At 56.1% G+C, this 16,257-nt stretch overlaps 1 long non-coding RNA gene across 1 annotated transcript; it reads right to left on the bottom strand.

Annotated features, from left to right (window-relative positions):
- Positions 1–8,641: 8,641 nt before the first annotated feature.
- Positions 8,642–16,048, bottom strand: LOC306815786. The gene is made up of 3 exons (XR_013777466.1): positions 15,993–16,048; positions 15,672–15,871; positions 8,642–8,776 (listed from the first exon to the last, which is right to left on the bottom strand). It is a non-coding gene; the product is annotated as an uncharacterized lncRNA (long non-coding RNA).
- Between the last annotated feature and the right edge of the window lie 209 nt (positions 16,049–16,257).

Raw genomic sequence — 16,257 nt, 5'->3', positions numbered from 1 at the left:
CCCCAAACGCCCCCAGACCCTCTCCCCAAACCCCAAACTTTGGCCTCATTTATTTGCTTCGGTTTAGGGTGAATTTCTCCAGTGATTTCCCAATGGGATCTTAATAGAAACCAGATTGTACCAGGATCAACCAGAACCAAAGCTCAACTCTGGGCCCAGTGCAAAGGGGCAGGATTGGGTCAGGGGCTGGAGTTTGGGGGAAGGGTCTGGTGACAGCTGGGGACAGGTGGGGACAGTGACAGAGACGGGGTTAAAGCACGAAACAGCAACACAAGCACCAGCACCAGCATCAGCACCCCAACCAGCACCAGCACATTTGGCACAGAAATAGGCGCCGGAATCCTCGTCCTTGAGGCTGTTCATGGTCAGTGTCACCGAGCTCTGCCCGTTGTCCCTGGAGATCGTAACCCGACCCTTGAGCGACGGCGGGTACCGGGTGACTCCATCATGATCAATCGCAGCAACGTATTCCAGCCCCTTCCCGGGACTCTGGCGGATCCAGAACATGGCAAAACTCCCAAAATTGAACCCGGACCCGCGGCAGAGCAGAGTCAGGGACCCCCCGGGGGGCTGCAGGTCCCCCCCAGACTCCAGCAGGGTCACGGCCGCCCGGAGCCCTGCGGGAACAAGGGCAGATGGGGATGAGCCGCCGGATCCAAGCATGGCCCTGGTGATGCAGAAACAAAAACCTTCTGCCCAGTTCAAGTTACAAAGTGTTTATTGTGTTATTTGTGTTTATTTCAGCCCCGGGCGACTCTGACCCTGCTGGAGTCCGGGGGGGACCTGCAGCCCCCCGGGGGGTCCCTGACTCTGCTCTGCCGCGCCTCCGGCTTCGATTTCAAGAGTTATGGAATGTTCTGGATCCGCCAAAAACCTGGGCAGACGCTGGAATACGTTGCAAGTATCAACAGCGATGGTGGCATCACCAACTACGCGCCGTCGGTGCGGGGCCGGTTCAGGATCTCCAGGGACAACGGGCAGAGCTCGGTGACACTGACCATGAACAGCCTCAAGGACGAGGATTCCGGTGTTTATTTCTGTGCCAAACGTACCACTGGTGGTTATGATGCTACTGGTGCTGCTGTTAGTCCACTTGGTTTTGGTGACAATGCTGGTCATTGTCCAAGCCCCCATTGTCTGCTCCGAAAATCTCACAAAATTCCCAAATCCTTCTCGGAAATCCCAGCCCTTCATCCCATTATTGACTTTCTTCCCCAAACTCCTCCATCCTTATCCCAACTCTCAACTCTCCCCCATTTTTGATCATTTCTCTCGAATCTCCACAGGCTCTCCCTGATTGGCTGAGCTGTCGTGGACCCAACGCCGGGAGAAGCGTTTTGGTGCCGGATCTGGGGCAGGGCTGGAGCCTTTGCCAAAATCCCTGAATTTCTGTTGTTTTGAGTTGAGTTTCAGGGTGGAACCAAACCTCCCCTTTGAGCACCAAACACTGAGGGATTCACCCCAAAAATTGGCACTGAGTGTGTGGAAATGGGCCAAGAGTGGAGATCGGGGTGAGGGGAGGAGATTTGGGTCAGAACCAGTTCCAGGCTGGGCCACGGGGTCAGGAATGGGGACAAGGGTTGGGGTTTGGGGGAAGGGTCTGGGGACAGCTGGGGACCAAGGGACAGGGCCAGGCTCAAACCATAAACAGGAACAGAATTAGCAACCAAACCAGATGAATCTACATTGAAGAATCCTGCTGGAGTCTGGGGGGACATCCAGACCCCTGGGGGTCCCTGAATCTGCTCCGTTGTGGGTCTGAATTCATTTTTGGGAGTTTTGGAATGTTCTGGATCCTCCAGAGCCCAGGGATGTTGATGGAACAGGTTGCAAGCATCAAGAGCAAAGGTGCCAACCCCGAGTGTGTGCCATGGCTCAAGGGCCGGATCTTGTGATTGAAGCCAAAAACATGATGAGCACCAGCACCTGTGCAAGCAGCAGAACCAGCACCAACACCTGCATCAGAGGATTTGGCACAGAAATAGGCGCCGGAATCCTCGTCCCTGAGGCTGTTCATGGTCAGTGTCACCGAGCTCTGCCCGTTGTCCCTGCAGATCCTGAACCGGCCCCGCACCGACGGCGCAAGCACGGAGTAACCACTGTTCAAGTTGATCCCCGCAATAAATTGCAGCCCCTTCCCGGGGTTCTGACGGGCCCAGCTGATTCCATGACTCCCAAAATCGAACCCAGACCCGCGGCAGAGCAGAGTCAGGGACCCCCCGGGGGGCTGCAGGTCCCCCCCGGACTCCAGCAGGGTCAGAGTCACCTGGAGATGAGATAAAGACCAATAACACAATAAACACTTTGTAACGTGAACTGGGCAGGGAGTTTTTGTTTCTGCATCACCAGGGCCACGCCCGGATCCGGCGCCTCATCCCCACCTGCCCTTGTTCCCGCAGGGCTCCGGGCGGCCGTGACCCTGCTGGAGTCCGGGGGGGACCTGCAGCCCCCCGGGGGGTCCCTGACTCTGCTCTGCCGCGGGGCTGGGTTCGATTTCGGGAGTTTTGGGATGAGCTGGATGCGCCAAAAACCCGGGAAGGGTTTGGAATACGTTGTGAGTATCAGCAAGAGTGGCAGCACCAGCTACGCACCGTCAGTCAAGGGCCGGTTCAGGATCTCCAGGAACAACGGGCAGAGCTCGGTGACACTGACCATGAACAGCCTCAAGGACGAGGATTCCGGCGCCTATTTCTGTGCCAGGTGTTACACCAATGGTTGTGGTGCTGTTCCTGGTGTTGTTGGTTTGCTGAAGATGCCGGGTGTGGCCTGGTGCACCAACTGTTGGCTCCCCGCTGGTGCAAACGGGGAAGATTGGAGACATAGAGTCGGGATTGCGTCAAAAGCTGAGTTTGCAGTTCAAACCTTCAACGTAGATTCACAACGATGTGGGTGGAGCAAAAGCAAGAGCAGGAGACGATCAACAGCACCGTCACCATCAGAAGCAGAACCCCAACAACCAGAGCAGTAAGCTCTGCCACAGAAATAAACACCGGAATCCTCGTCCTTGAGGCTGTTCATGGTCAGTGTCACCGAGCTCTGCCCGTTGTCCCTGGAGATCCTGAACCGGCCCTTGAACGAAGGTGTGTAGTAGGAGCCGCCGCCATCGGCGCTGATCCCTGCGACCCATTCCAGCGCATTCCCGGGCGTGTGCCGAAACCAGGCCATTCCAAAAGTCCCAAAATTGAACCCAGCCCCGCGGCAGAGCAGAGTCAGGGACCCCCCGGGGGGCTGCAGGTCCCCCCCGGACTCCAGCAGGGTCACGGCCGCCCGGAGCCCTGCGGGAACAAGGGCAGATGGGGATGAGGCACTGGATCCGGGCGTGGCTCACGGTGGGCGGTGCCCGGGGTGGGCGTGGCCCAGGGTGGGCGTGGCCCTGCTGATGCAGAAACAAAAACTCCCTGCCCAGTTCAAGTTACAAAGTGTTTATTGTGTTATTGGTGTTTATCTCAGCTCCAGGTGACTCTGACCCTGCTGGAGTCCGGGGGGGACCTGCAGCCCCCCGGGGGGTCCCTGACTCTGCTCTGCCGCGCCTCCGGCTTCGATTTCAAGAGTTATGGAATGTTCTGGATCCGCCAAAAACCTGGGCAGACGCTGGAATACGTTGCAAGTATCAACAACGATGGTGGCAGCACCAACTACGCGCCGTCGGTGCGGAGCCGGTTCAGGATCTGCAGGGACAACGGGCAGAGCTCGGTGACACTGACCATGAACAGCCTCAAGGACGAGGATTCCGGCGCCTATTTCTGTGCCAAACGTGACAGTGGTGGTTATGATGCTGCTGGTGCTGCTGTTAGTCCACTTGGTTTTGGTGACAATGCTGGTCATTGTCCAAGCCCCCATTGTCTTTTGTGAAAATCTCACAAAATTCCCAAATCCTTCTCGGAAATCCCAGCCCTTCATCCCATTATTGACTTTCTTCCCCAAACTCCTCCATCCTCATCCCAACTCTCAACTCTCACCCATTTTTGATCATTTCTCCCGAATCTCAACAGGCTCTCCCTGATTGGCTGAGCTGTCGTGGAGCCAACGCCGGGAGAAGCGTTTTGGTGCCGGATCTGGGGCAGGGCTGGAGCCTTTGCCAAAATCCCTGAATTTCTGTTGTTTTGAGTTGAGTTTCGGGGTGGAACCAAACCTCCCCTTTGAGCACCAAACACTGAGGTATTCACCCCAAAATTGGCACCAATGTTCAGGATGTGGGGCCGGGAGTGGAGATCAGGGTGAGGGGAGGAGATTTGGGTCAGAACCAGTTCCAGGCTGGGCCAGAGGGGCAGGAATGGGGACAAGGGCTGGAATTTGGGGTTTGGGGTTTGGGAGAAGGGTCTGGGGACAGTTGGGGATGAGTAGGGATGGGTTCAAAATCACCAGCATAAGCAGCACAACCAGAACCCAAACAACCAGCACCAACCCTGGCACAGAAATAGGCGCCGGAATCCTCGTCCTTGAGGCTGTTCATGGTCAGTGTCACCGAGCTCTGCCCGTTGTCCCTGCAGATCCTGAACCGGCCCCGCACCGACGGCGCGTAGCTGGTGCTGCCATCCTTGCTGATACTTGCAACGAATTCCAAACCCTTCCCGGGCTTTTGGCGCATCCAGCTCATTGCAAAACTCCCAAAATCGAACCCAGCCCCGCGGCAGAGCAGAGTCAGGGACCCCCCGGGGGGCTGCAGGTCCCCCCCGGACTCCAGCAGGGTCACGGCCGCCCGGAGCCCTGCGGGAACAAGGGCAGATGGGGATGAGGCGCCGGATCCGGGCGTGGCCGGGGGTGGGCATGGCCCGGGGTGGGCGTGGCCCGGGGTGGGCGTGGCGCTGCGGAGGCGCCCGGGACCCACCTGGCAGGGCCAGCAGGGCCAGGAGGGCGAGGAGCGGGAGGGAGCTCGAGGCCGTGGCCGGGATGTGCCGGGATTGGCATCCCTGGGTGGGTTTGGGGATTGGTAACCAAATCATTAATTGGGCAATGAATTGATCAGAGGGAGGCAATTAATTAATCAGTGGATTTGGGTTAATTGTGGTGATTGGGGTTTTAAATCTCTGGAAACCTCTGGTGGAGTGGCAGAGCTGAAACGAGGGTTGTGGGAATCCAGACTCGCTCTTTAAATTGCTTTATATTTTATTCAGATAATTCAGCAATTTAGTGATTATTAAAAGTGTTATTTATTGTATCCTGATATTTTAACAATATATTTATTATTTCCAATGCTGCTGATTGTTTCCAGATGATTCAGCAATTCACAGGCCGTGGGTGACCGAGCCCGACCTGCAGATTTTCAGCCACAGCTGTGGGGTCGCCTGGAGAATAATAAAACAACACAGGCAGTGAATAATGAACAAAACTAAGGCAATAATGGGAATGAAATGAAATAAAATTAATTAATTCCACAAAATCTTGAGAAATGAAAAATCCCCAAATTTAAAAATCAGAGAATATAAGGAAAATAATTGCAATAAATAAGGAATTAATGGAATGAATACAAACTTGTCTGGCTTGGATTTTTCTCATTTTGGGGCCAGAACCGCCCCTTCAGGGACTTCCCCAAAAAGCCACAAAAGGCCCAAAATGGCCCCAAATTTCAGGTTTTGTTTTCACTGCAGCTGCAGCTGCTGGCACCTGCTGGGGGAAGAAATTAGTGCAGATAATTAGAGGAATTAGAGCTGATAATTAAAGGTGACTCAGTAAACCCTCTGCCAAAATAATAGGAATAAGTGAATTTATTATTTTATTTCATTCATTCTCATTTTTATGCAATTTATTGGTTGACATCAGGGCTAATATTTATTAGTATGCAGGGTTATAATTAAATCGAATTTGGGTTAGTGATTATCATCAGGAGGGTAAATAATTGAATAGATTTGGGTTCCAACTCAATTTAACCCCTCCACGCCCGGATCCGGCGCCTCATCCCCCTCTGCCCTTGTTCCCGCAGGGCTCCGGGCGGCCGTGACCCTGCTGGAGTCCGGGGGGGACCTGCAGCCCCCCGGGGGGTCCCTGACTCTGCTCTGCCGCTGGGCTGGGTTCAATTTCGGGAGCTTTGCCATGTACTGGATCCGCCAAAAACCTGGGAAGGGGCTGGAATACGTGGCAAGTATCTACATTGGTGGCAGCACCGACTACGCGCCGTCAGTGCAGGGCCGGTTCAGGATCTGCAGGGACAACGGGCAGAGCTCGGTGACACTGACCATGAACAGCCTCAAGGACGAGGATTCCGGTGTTTATTTCTGTGCCAAAACCATTTGCTGTGGTGCTGGTTGTGCTGCTTATGCTGGTAACTTTGACGCCATCCCCTCCTGACCCAAATTTCCCCAGACCCTTCCCCCAAACCCCAACCCTTGTTCCCATTTCTGTCCCTCTGGCCCAGTCTGGAACCGGTTCTGCCCCAAATCTTCACCCTTTACCCCAATCTCAGGTCTCGCTGCCACATCCTGACCCTGGTGCCAATTTTTGGGGCAATCCCGTGTTTGAATTTGCAGGGGAAGTTTGGATCCACCCTAAAACTCAATTCAAAACCACAGCAATTCAGGGATTTTGGTAAAGGCTCCAGCCCAGCCCCAGATCCGGCAGCAGCCAGGGGAGCCGGGTAGATTTGGTCAAAATCCCAAAATCTGGGGGAAATTCAAGAGTTGGGATGAGGATGGAGGAGTTTGGGGAAGAGAGTCAAGGATGGGATAAAAGGCTGCAATTTCAGGGAAGGATTTGGGGAATTTGGGACATTTGGGGATACAGCAAGGGAAGCTTGGCACCATGACCAGCATTTTCAGTAAAATGAACAAGATTAACAGGAGCATCAATAGCATTCCAAGTACTGCTGACACGTTTGGCACAGAAATAAACACCGGAATCCTCGTCCTTGAGGCTGTTCATGGTCAGTGTCACCGAGCTCTGCCCGTTGTCCCTGGAGATTGTGAATCGGCCCTGCACTGACGGCGCGTACCGTGTGGCTCCACCAGCATCACTGATCCCTGTGACCCATTCCAGCCCCTTCCCAGGTTTTTGGCGGATCCAGTACATGGTGTAACTCCCGAAATCGAACCCAGCCCCGCGGCAGAGCAGAGTCAGGCAACCCCCGGGGGGCTGCAGGTCCCCCCTGGACTCCAGCAGGGTCAGGGTCACCTGGAGCCCTGCGGGAACAAGGGCAGATGGGGATGAGGCGCCAGATCCGGGCGTGGCCCTGGTGATGCAGAAACAAAAACTCCCTGCCCAGTTCAAGTTACAAAGTGTTTATTGTGTTATTGGTGTTTATTTCAGCTCCAGGTGACTCTGACCCTGCTGGAGTCCGGGGGGGACCTGCAGCCCCCCGGGGGGTCCCTGACTCTGCTCTGCCGCGCCTCTGGGTTCAATTTTGGCGCTTCCAACATGTACTGGATACACCAAAGCCCTGGGAAGGAGCTGGAATGCCTTGGGGAGATCAACACTGATGGCACCACCTGGTACGCGCCGTCAGTTCGGGGCCGGTTCAGGATCTGCAGGGACAACGGGCAGAGCTCGGTGACACTGACCATGAACAGCCTCAAGGACGAGGATTCCGGTGCCTATTTCTGTGCCAAAGCTGCTTATGGTGGCGCTGGTTGGGCTTATGCTGCTGGTGCTGGTTATGGTCATTTCGTGTCAACTGAGACATTTGGTGCTGATGGCTGAGATTTGGGTGACCCACAGGAATCCTCACGGCAATGGCCACAAATCCACAGTGTTGACCCAAAGCATCCATGGCAAACACCAATCTCCAGTGATGACAAAAATCTCCACCCTTAGGGCAAAGTTCTGGAGAACAAAGTCGAGTTTTGGGGTCGGGAGTTGTGGTTTGGGGTCAGGGGTTGGGAACTGGGAGCAGAGCAGGGCAAGGTTGGGATGGATGGTCAAGAGCCGGGGCTGGGACTGGGGGCTGGGGGGAGGGAGTGGGGAAATTTGGGAATCAAAGATGGAGGTGGGGCCAGCGCCTTATTAACCAAATGTAAAACGATTGCCAAAGCTATTGACACTAATTGCTCTGCGCTAATTAATGTAATGAGTGACTGTGGTGCAGTCAGCGAGGGGAGACGGCGCTTTGTGAAGAGCGAACGAGCTGGAGAAGGCGCAGAATGGAGGGGCGGCCATCTTGATTCTGTCCGTGTGTGTGTGTGTGTCCCAGCGACGGGGACAGAGCTGGGGCTGAGCCCTGGGGGAGGCTCTGGGGACATTTGGGGACAGCTGAGGACTCAAAGATGGGCGAGGGGACACCCCCGGCGTCGTCACCATAACCACCAACAGCGGCATTAGGATCTCCAGCACTTTTGGCACAGAAATCCAAATCCCGACTCTGTGCCCCAAATAAGGCAGAGAACACAAAGGACTCTGCTGGGCCCAATGTCAATCCAGCCAAAGCCGTTCATTGCCCCTCTAATCATTGTTTATGTCACTGATTATCTCTGATCCCACAGTCACACATTATTTCATTGGTGGCTCCGCTCTGGAATTTGTTCTCCAGGACTTTTCCCTAAATGTGGAGATTTGGGTCAGTGCTGGGGGTTGGTGTCAGCTGGGGCAGCTTTGACCCAACACTGTGGATTTGTGGCCGTTGCCCTGAGGATTCCTCTGGGTCACCCAAATCACAGCCACAGGCACCAAATTTCCCTGTTCTCACCAAACCACCATAAACAGCACCAGGAGCAGCAGCAACCCAACCAGCATCAGTGTAAGCAGTTTTGGCACAGAAATAGGTGCCGGAATCCTCGTCCCTGAGGCTGTTCATGGTCAGTGTCACCGAGCTCTGCCCGTTGTCCCTGGAGATCGTGAACCGGCCCTTGACCTGCGGCGCATAGTAGGTGCTGCCATCCTTGCTGATACTAGCCACGTATTCCAGCCCCTTCCCGGGTTTTTGGCGCATCCAGCCCATTGCAAAGCTCCCAAAATCAAACCCAGCCCCGCGGCAGAGCAGAGCCAGGGACCCCCCGGGGGGCTGCAGGTCCCCCCCGGACTCCAGCAGGGTCACGAGTGCCTCATCCCTTCCTCAAATCTTCACCAAACTTCTCGGGTTTGGTCTCAAATCTCCAGATAAACAAGTGAATAAACACCCACCATCCCTGTAGTTAACCCCTCTCAATTCATTGCCTTGAGCTGCTCCATTAATTTTCCCAATTAACGACCCCGTTAATGGTCCCAAACCCCCCAGGGACGCCAATCCCGGCACATCCCGGCCACGGCCTCGAGCTCCCTCCCGCTCCTCGCCCTCCTGGCCCTGCTGGCCCTGACAGGTGGGTCCCGGGCGCCTCCGCAGTGCCACGCCCACCCCGGGCCACACCCACCCCGAGACACGCCCACCCCGGGCCAGGCCCTGATCCAGCGCCTCATCCCCATCTGCCCTGGTTCCCGCAGGGCTCCGGGCAGCCGTGACCCTGCTGGAGTCCGGGGGGGACCTGCAGCCCCCGGGGGGTCCCTGACTCTGCTCTGCCGCGCCTCTGGATTTGATTTCGGGAACTTTGCAATGGGCTGGATGCGCCAAAAAGCCGGGAAGGGTTTGGAATGGGTTGCGAGTATCAGCAAGGATGGCAGCACCAGCTACGCACCGTCACTCAGGGGCTGGTTCAGGATCTCCAGGGACAACGGGCAGAGCTCAGTGACACTGACCATGAACAGCCTCAAGGACGAGGATTCCGGCGCCTATTTCTGTGCCAGGGTTGGTGCTGGTTGTTGGGGTTCTGGTTGTGCTGCTTATGCTGGTGATTTTGAACCCATCCTTACTCATACCCAACTGTCCCCAGACCCTTCCCCCAAACCCCAACCCTTGTCCCCATTCCTGTCCCTCTGGCCCAGCCTGGAACTGGTTCTGACCCAAATCTTCACCCTTTACCCCAATCTCAGGTCTCGTTCCCACATCCTCACCCTGGTGGCAATTATTGGGGCAATCCTTCTGTGTTTGAAGTGTCAGGGGAAGTTTGGATCCACCCTAAAACTCAATTCAAAACCACAGAAATTCAGGGATTTCGGCAAAGGCTCCAGCTCTGCCCCAGATCCAGCAGCAGCCAGGGGAGCCGGGGAGATTTGGTCAAAATCCCAAAATTTGGGGGAAATTCAAGAGTTGGGATGAGGATGGAGGAGTTTGGGGAAGAAAATCAAGGATGGGACAAAGGGCCGAGATTTCAGGGAAGGATTTGGGGATTTTTGGATATTTGGGGAAAAAACAAAGAGGGCTTGGGTCATGAACAGCATCATCACCAAAAACAACACGAAAAGCAGCAGCAGCAGTGTTATCGTAACCACTGCTGACACGTTTGGCACAAAAATAAACACCGGAATCCTCGTCCTTGAGGCTGTTCATGGTCAGTGTCACCGAGCTCTGCCCGTTGTCCCTGCAGATCCTGAACCGGCCCCGCACTGATGGTTTGTACCAGGAGCTGCCACTGGTGCTGAACTCCGCGACCCATTCCAGCCCCTTCCCGGGGCTCTGGCGGATCCAGCCCATCCCAAAACTCCCAAAATTGAACCCAGCCCCGCGGCAGAGCAGAGTCAGGGACCCCCCGGGGGGCTGCAGGTCCCCCCCGGACTCCAGCAGGGTCACGGCCGCCCGGAGCCCTGCGGGAACAAGGGCAGATGGGGATGAGGCGCCGGATCCGGGCGTGGCCCGGGGTGGGCGTGACCCGGGGTGGGCGTGGCCCGGGGTGGGCGTGGCGCTGCGGAGGCGCCCGGGACCCACCTGGCAGGGCCAGCAGGGCCAGGAGGGCGAGGAGCGGGAGGGAGCTCGAGGCCGTGGCCGGGATGTGCCGGGATTGGCGTCCCTGGGGGTTTGGGACCATTAACGTGGTCGTTAATTGGGAAAATCAATGGAGCAGCTCAAGGCAATGAATTGAGAGGGGTTAACTACAGGGATGGTGGGTATTTAATTCACTTGATTATCTGGAGATTTGAGACCAAATCCGAGGAGTTTGGTGAAGATTTGAGGAAGGGATGAGGCGCTCGTGACCCTGCTGGAGTCCGGGGGGGACCTGCAGCCCCCCGGGGGGTCCCTGACTCTGCTCTGCCGCGCCTCCGGGTTCAATTTCGGGAGTGTCGCCATGTTCTGGGTACGCCAAAAACCCGGGAAGGCGCCGGAATGGCTCGCGGAGATCGATGGGAACGGCCGAACGTGGTTCACACCCTCGGTCAGGGGGCCGGTTCAGGATCTGCAGGGACAACGGGCAGAGCTCGGTGACACTGACCATGAACAGCCTCAGGGACGAGGATTCCGCTGTTTATTTCTGTGCCAAAGATTCTGGTGGCAGTTTTGGTGTTGCTGATTTTATTGATGGTTTTGGCTCTTTCCCTGTCACTGTGTCCTCACCTGTCCCCAAATGTCCCCAGACTCTTTCCCCTGCCCAGGCAATGAAGCTTTTATTTCTTTTGGTTCTGGGCAAATTAGTTATAATCCCTTCTTATTGGTTCCCTCTAGGAAAGTGATTCCAACAGGTTTGGAGAGGTTCCAACAGATTCAAAGCTCAACTTTGGGCCCAGGATAAGAGCCCGGGATCAGTTGTCAAGGTCACATCAAGGGCTGGGATTTGGGGATGGGTCTGGGGACATTTGGGGACAGGTGAGGATACGGGAACAGGAATGGGGCTAAAACCATCAACATAATTAGCACCAGCAGTATAAATATAACCAACAACAGTATGAATATAAGCACCAGCAGATTTGGCACAGAAATAAACACTGGAATCCTCGTCCTTGAGGCTGTTCATGGTCAGTGTCACCGAGCTCTGCCCGTTGTCCCTGCAGATCCTGAACCTGCCTGCACTGACGGCGCGTAGTAGGTGCTGCCACCATTGTTTGATACTCGCGACCCATTCCAGCCCCTTCCCAGGTTTCTGGCGGATCCATCTCATTTCACAACTCTCGAAATCGAACCCCAGCCCCGCGGCAGAGCAGAGTCAGGGACCCCCCGGGGGGCTGCAGGTCCCCCCCGGACTCCAGCAGGGTCACGGCCGCCCGGAGCCCTGCGGGAACAAGGGCAGATGGGGATGAGGGCGCCGGATCCGGGCGTGGCCCTGGGTGGGCGGTGGCCCGGGATGGGTGTGACGCTGCGGAGGCTCCCGCGACCCACCTGGCAGGGCCAGCAGGGCCAGGAGGGCGAGGAGCGGGAGGGAGCTCGAGGCAGTGGCCGGGTTGTGACAGGGTTGGGGTCCGTGGGTCTATGGGGCCATTAACGGGTTGTTAATTGGGGAAATCAATGGAGCAGCTCAAGGCAATGAATTGAGAGGGGTTAACTACAGGGATGGTGGGTATTTAATTCACTTCATTATCTGGAGATTTGAGACCAAACCCGAGGAGTTTGGTGAAGGTTTGAGGAAGGGATGAGGCGCTCGTGACCCTGCTGGAGTCTGGGGGGGACCTGCAGCCCCCCGGGGGGTCCCTGACTCTGCTCTGCCGCGGGCTGGGTTTGATTTTGGGAGTTTTGCAATGGGCTGGATGCGCCAAAACCCGGGAAGGGGCTGGAATACGTGGCGAGTATCAGCAAGGATGGCAGCACTAGCTACGCACCATCAGTCAAGGGCCGGTTCACGATCTCTAGGGGACAACGGGCAGAGCTCGGTGACACTGACCATGAACAGCCTCAAGGACGAGGATTCCGGCGCCTATTTCTGTGCCAAACGTGTTTACACTGGTGCTGGTGCTTGGGCTGCTGCTCCTGGTGCAATATATGATGGTTTGGTGAGAATAGGTAAATATGGTGGCGGTGGCTGTTGTTTGGGTGACCCAGAGGAATCCTCAGGGCAACGGCCACAAATCCACAGTGTTGGGTCAAAGCTGCCCCAGCTGACACCAACCCCCAGCACTGACCCAAATCTCCACAGTTAGGGCAAAGTTCTGGAGAAGAAATTCCAGAGCGGAGCCACCAATGAAATAATGTGTGACTGTGGGATCAGAGATAATCAGTGAAATAAACAATGATTAGAGGGGCAATGAACGGCTTTGGCTGGATTGACATTGGGCCCAGCAGAGTCCTTTGTGTTCTCTGCCTTATTTGGGGCACAGAGTCGGGATTTGGGGTCAAGGGTTTGAGCTTCTGCCATCCCCATCTGCCCTTGTTCCCGCAGGGCTCCGGGTGGCCGTGACCCTGCTGGAGTCCGGGGGGGACCTGCAGCCCCCCGGGGGGTCCCTGGCCCTGATTTGCCGAGGGTCTGGGTTCAGTTTTGGGAGTTATGAAATGAGATGGATCCGCCAGAGCCCCGGGAAGGGGCTGGGATTCGTTGCCCTGATCAGCGGCAATGGTGGTTACACCTTCTACGGGGCGTCGCTCAAGGGCCGGTTCAGCATCTCTAGGGACAACGGGCACAGTTTGGTGACACTGACCATGACCAACCTCAAGGAAGAGGATTCTGGTGTCTATTTCTGTGCCAAATCTGGTTATGGTTGTTGGAATCCTGGTTATGACTCTTACACTGTTTATGGGTTGGCTCTGTCCCCACACGTCCTTGTGTCCCAGACTCTTCCCACCATACCCCAACTATTGAACCCTTTATTTATTTTGGTTGGGGTAAATTTGGAAGGACACCTCCCAACTGGATCCCTCTGGGAAACTCATTCAAAGAGACTCAAAATGTTTCAAAGCCGAGCTTTGATAAAATCTGTGTTCAGTGTTCAAGATGGGGGTCAGGGCTCGTGGGTTGGGAGAAGGGTCTGGGGACATTTGGGGACAGGAGGGACCCAGTGACGGGGATGTGATCGAGCAAAACAATCAACATAATTAGCAGCAGCATCATCACCAGCACTACCAGTACATTTGGCACAGAAATAGGCGCCGGAATCCTCGTCCTTGAGGCTGTTCATGGTCAGTGTCACCGAGCTCTGCCCGTTGTCCCTGGAGATCGTAACCCGACCCTTGAGCGACGGCGGGTACCGGGTGACTCCATCATCATCAATCCCAGCAATGAATTCCAGCCCCTTCCCGGGGCTCTGGCGGATCCACAACATTCCAAAGCTCCCGAAATTGAACCCGGAGGCGCGGCAGAGCAGAGTCAGGGACCCCCCGGGGGGCTGCAGGTCCCCCCCGGACTCCAGCAGGGTCACGGCCGCCCGGAGCCCTGCGGGAACAAGGGCAGATGGGGATGAGGCGCCGGATCCGGGCGTGGCCCTGGTGATGCAGAAACAAAAACTCCCTGCCCAGTTCAAGTTAGAAACTGTTTATTGTGTTATTGGTGTTTATTTCAGCTCCAGGTGACTCTGACCCTGCTGGAGTCCGGGGGGGACCTGCAGCCCCCCGGGGGGTCCCTGACTCTGCTCTGCCGCGCCTCTGGATTTGATTTCGGGAGCTTTGGAATGAGCTGGATGCGCCAAAAACCCGGGAAGGCGCTGGAATTGGTTGCAGGTATCAGCAAGAGTGGCAACACCGTCTACGCGCCCTCAGTCAAGGGCCGGTTCACGATCTCCAGGGACAACGGGCAGAGCTCGGTGACACTGACCATGAACAGCCTCAAGGACGAGGATTCCGGCGCCTATTTCTGTGCCAAAAGTGCTGGTGCTTGGGCTGATGCTCCTGGTGCTGTTTATGGTGGTTTGGTGAGAACAGGGAAATTTGGTGCCGATCGCTGAGATTTGGGTGACCCAGAGGAATCCTCAGGGCAACGGCCACAAATCCACAGTGTTGGGTCAAAGCTGCCCCAGCTGACACCAACCCCCAGCACTGACCCAAATCTCCACATTTAGGGCAAAGTTCTGGAGAACAAATTCCAGAGCGGAGCCACCAATGAAATAATGTGTGACTGTGGGATCAGAGACAATCAGTGAAATAAACAATGATTAGAGGGGCAATGAACGGCTTTGGCTGGATTGACATTGGGCCCAGCAGAGTCCTTTGTGTTCTCTGCCTTATTTGGGGCACAGAGTCGGGATTTGGATTTCTGTGCCAAAAGTGCTGGAGATCCTAATGCCGCTGTTGGTGGTTATGGTGACGACGCCGGGGGTGTCCCCTTTGCCCATCTTTGAGTCCTCAGCTGTCCCCAAATGTCCCCAGAGCCTCCCCCAGGGCTCAGCCCCAGCTCTGTCCCCGTCGCTGGGACGTGTCACACACACACATGGACAGAATCAAGATGGCCGCCCCTCCATTCTGCGCCTTCTCCAGCTCGTTCGCTCTTCACAAAGCGCCGTCTCCCCTCGCTGACTGCACCACAGTCACTCATTACATTAATTAGCGCAGAGCAATTAGTGTCAATATCTTTGGCAATAGTTTTACATGTGGTTAATAAGGCGCTGGCCCCACCTCCATCTTTGATTCCCAAATTTCCCCACTCCCTCCCCCCAGCCCCCAGTCCCAGCCCCGGCTCTTGACCATCCATCCCAACCTTGCCCTGCTCTGCTCCCAGTTCCCAACCCCTGACCCCAAACCACAACTCCCGACCCCAAAGATCGACTTTGTTCTCCAGAACTTTGCCCTAAATGTGGAGATTTGGGTCAGCGCTGGGGGTTGGTGTCAGCTGGGGCAGCTTTGACCCAACACTGTGGATTTGTGGCCGTTGCCCTGAGGATTCCTCTGGGTCACCCAAATCACAGCCACAGGCACCAAATTTCCCTGTTCTCACCAAACCACCATAAACAGCACCAGGAGCAGCACCCCAAGCACCAGCACTTTTGGCACAGAAATAAACACCGGAATCCTCGTCCTTGAGGCTGTTCATGGTCAGTGTCACCGAGCTCTGCCCGTTGTTCCTGGAGATCCTGAACCGGCCCTTGACTGACGGCGCGTAGACGGTGCTGCTGCCATCCTTGCTGATACTTGCAACGAATTCCAAACCCTTCCCGGGTTTTTCACGCATCCAGCCCATTGCAAAACTCCCAAAATCAAATCCAGAGGCGCGGCAGAGCAGAGTCAGGGACCCCCCGGGGGGCTGCAGGTCCCCCCCGGACTCCAGCAGGGTCACGGCCGCCCGGAGCCCTGCGGGAACAAGGGCAGATGGGGATGAGGCGCCGGATCCGGGCGTGGCCCGAGGTGGGCGTGGCCCAGGGTGGGCGTGGCCCGGGGTGGGCGTGGCGCTGCGGAGGCACCCGGGACCCACCTGGCAGGGCCAGCAGGGCCAGGAGGGCGAGGAGCGGGAGGGAGCTCGAGGCCGTGGCCGGGATGTGCCGGGATTGGCGTCCCTGGGTGGGTTTGGGGGTTGGTAACCAAATCATTAATTGGGCAATGAATTGACCAGAGGAAGGCAATTAATTAATCAGTGGATTGGGGTTAATTGTGGTGATTGGGGTTTTAAATCCCTGGAAACCTCTGATGGAGTGGGAGAGCTGAAACGAGGGCTGTGGGACTCCAGACTCGCTCTTTAA

The sequence above is a fragment of the Erithacus rubecula genome (assembly GCF_903797595.1).
Source record: "Erithacus rubecula genome assembly, contig: scaffold_227_arrow_ctg1, whole genome shotgun sequence".
In the NCBI taxonomy this organism is placed as follows: domain Eukaryota; kingdom Metazoa; phylum Chordata; class Aves; order Passeriformes; family Muscicapidae; genus Erithacus; species Erithacus rubecula.
Note: the sequence above shows the minus strand (reverse complement) of the source record. Positions and strands in the feature narration are given on the sequence as shown.